The sequence below is a fragment of the Halichoerus grypus genome, chromosome 3 (genome assembly GCF_964656455.1).
Source record: "Halichoerus grypus chromosome 3, mHalGry1.hap1.1, whole genome shotgun sequence".
Lineage (NCBI taxonomy): Eukaryota > Metazoa > Chordata > Mammalia > Carnivora > Phocidae > Halichoerus > Halichoerus grypus.
Genome location: NC_135714.1, coordinates 198,778,029 through 198,780,776, shown reverse-complemented (window position 1 = coordinate 198,780,776; position 2,748 = coordinate 198,778,029). Strand labels below are relative to the sequence as shown.

Sequence of the window (2,748 nt, the reverse complement as noted above, 5' to 3'; positions counted from 1 at the left end):
TGTGATTAATTAATTGTAAGAAATGTTAAATAAGCTATCTTAAACAGACACACATAAAATAAGTTTTTATGTAGATGAGTTGATGAAAATGTTGTTGCCAGAGGTTTGCAGGAAACTGACCTGGTATTTACCCTAAAGCAATGGTTCTGTATTTGCTAATTCAGTGTTCACAGCAACTTGATAGAACATAACTAACCGTGAAAATGAGAATCTATCACGATCCAGTCATGTACACATGGTCACATATATGTATTTTTAAAAGAAAACGAAACGTGAACAACCCTAACTTAATCAGTGTCACAGAAGTTGCAAAAGTGAATGACTTTTATGATTAACTTTTAAGTCACTTGTATGTGAAATGGTTTCCAATTATTTGCTTTCACAGAAGTTGAAAGGATCAAATCAAGTTGGTAGCTTGATACATCATTAAAAATACTTTAGATTACTGTTTGCCTTTTATCATGTGACTTGCAAGTTGTTCAAATAATTGCCAGCGATTCTCCAAAGGTATTATTAAATGTTGCTTTGTATTTTTTCTAACTTTATAAAAGTGGATATTAAATAAACAATATTGCTTATTTTAATGGAAACATTTAGAAAAAGTGATAAAACAATGTCAGTTTAAAATGAAATGTTTATAAATATAATTTCTGAGATATAAACATTTCATTTTTAAATATTTAAACTTAGTGTAAAAACATTTAATACAAACAAAATGTGTAGGTGAGATATATTTTTAAAAACTTGTTTAAGTAGGCACAGGAAAAAAAAAACAATTTGAAGTGATAAAAGAAGTCTCACTTCATTTATCTCCACATAGTGATCCAATTCCCACAATCCCCTTGTTTTTCTCCATTGATTATCTAACAACTTTATAATTTATAACATTTAAAGATTGATAAACGTAACTATAAAATATAAAATTTATAAATGGACATAAAATAGGTATGTCCATTTCTGACCACTCTAATTGTTTGTTATCTTTTCTTGGTCTAATAGTATTTTAAAACCATTATGGCCCTGTACAAAGTATTTACATATGTTAGAGTGAATCTTCTCATTTTTGTGTTTTTACAAAGTTGACTTATTTGCAACTTTCTTCTATAAAAAAAATCAGAACATTTTTCACATCACTCAAAAAGCTTAGCATTTAACCGGGATTTAAATAAATATATACTCATAAACAGCAAAATTTATCCACTTATTTAAAACTTATTTCATGTCTTTAATCCATTTTTTGAAAAAAGTTTGTCTAGAAATATATAAATCCCTACAAAAGATGACAGTCTCTCATTTCCCCATCTTCTTCCTCTTCAATACCCCCGATATAAAGGACATTATTACACCTTACTAAATCTTCACCCAAATGTCCAGACAATTCTCCATCGATGTATTCTCGTGTGTTTGCAAGCTGCATGTCCGTATAGCCATCTCCAGATACCAGGTAGCCTGTGTATCCCATTTCCCACTTAAGTGGCACCATTACTTCCTGTTAATCTGTTGAAGAACGGTTTGGGATTGCGGGGCAAACTCATCTCAACTACAAGCAAGTGCTACCGGCCACTCACTGCCTACCCAGTTGCACATCCATCCCTCATGACTGGAGTCTTTAATTTTTTGAATTGTTTTCTCTGTCAGACTTATACATGTTTTGTATGGTTGGCCCCTAGACCCTTTAGGGTGGTTAATATTAATGTCAATGACCTAAATTTTTTCTAATATAGTTTACTAATGAATTGCTGCGGAATAAGGGAATGATGTGATCAATCAGTACATAATCCTACAATCTTACTGCAATGCCTAATCTGTTCGGCTAGAACCAGTGGTTTTGGTTTTAAATAGAAAATCAAATTTACAAAGATATGTTTGGCCAGCGCCAAGTTAGCTCTGAAGAAGGGAGTGAGTCAGGCAACACAGAGTGCTTAGTCCGGTTCTGGATGGCTGATGTTTCCCAGACACATTAATCACCGTGCCTACCCTGATGTAAGAAATAAGGCTCTATGGGTTCAGACAATCTTAATTAAAGCAAGCCATCAGACCTGGGAAACTTCCAGCTGCATCTCATTAATTTCAGGTTACACATAAGTTAAGGATTGCTCCATAATGAATCTCAACTGTGAGTTACAGACGTTCAGTTTGTCAGAGTAAATTTAGCCGGTCTCACGTAAGTGGATCTAGCATAGATACACTGAGTTAGTATAACAAGGAATATTTGACAAGGGTCCAAATTCACAGGCATCCTTAGGGCTAATACATACCACAGATAATAATGCTTCCTCTCCAATTTCCACCTCTATTTGGCCTATATTTAGTACGTTAGATCAAATCAATAAAATTCATGACATTCCCTTGGTTATGGCATATTATCATTTTTATATATCACTGGATCTGATTTCCTAGTAGTTTGTTAAGAATGTTGGGGACTATGTGCATGATGGATATTAATTTTATAGTTTTGGTAATAATTTTGGTTTTGATATCAGGGTAAAACTTTCCTCATAAAGTAAAAAGTACATCCTCCTCTTCTGTTTTCTTTAGAAAGTTATGAAAAATTGGTGTTATTCTTCCCTAACTACTCAATTGAATTTACCAGTGAAATTAGTTGGATCTATAGTTTTCTTTGAGGAAAGGTTTTGATTAATAATTCAATTCTTTTGGGGTGCCTGGGTGGTTCAGTTCGTTAAGAACCTGCCTTCAGCTCAGGTCATGATTTCAGGGTCCTGGGATCGAGCCCCGCATGGGGCTCCC

At 33.6% G+C, this 2,748-nt stretch overlaps 1 pseudogene; it reads right to left on the bottom strand.

Moving 5' to 3' along the window:
* Positions 1–1,270: 1,270 nt before the first annotated feature.
* Positions 1,271–1,535, bottom strand: LOC118532973 (small nuclear ribonucleoprotein F pseudogene; annotated as a pseudogene).
* Between the last annotated feature and the right edge of the window lie 1,213 nt (positions 1,536–2,748).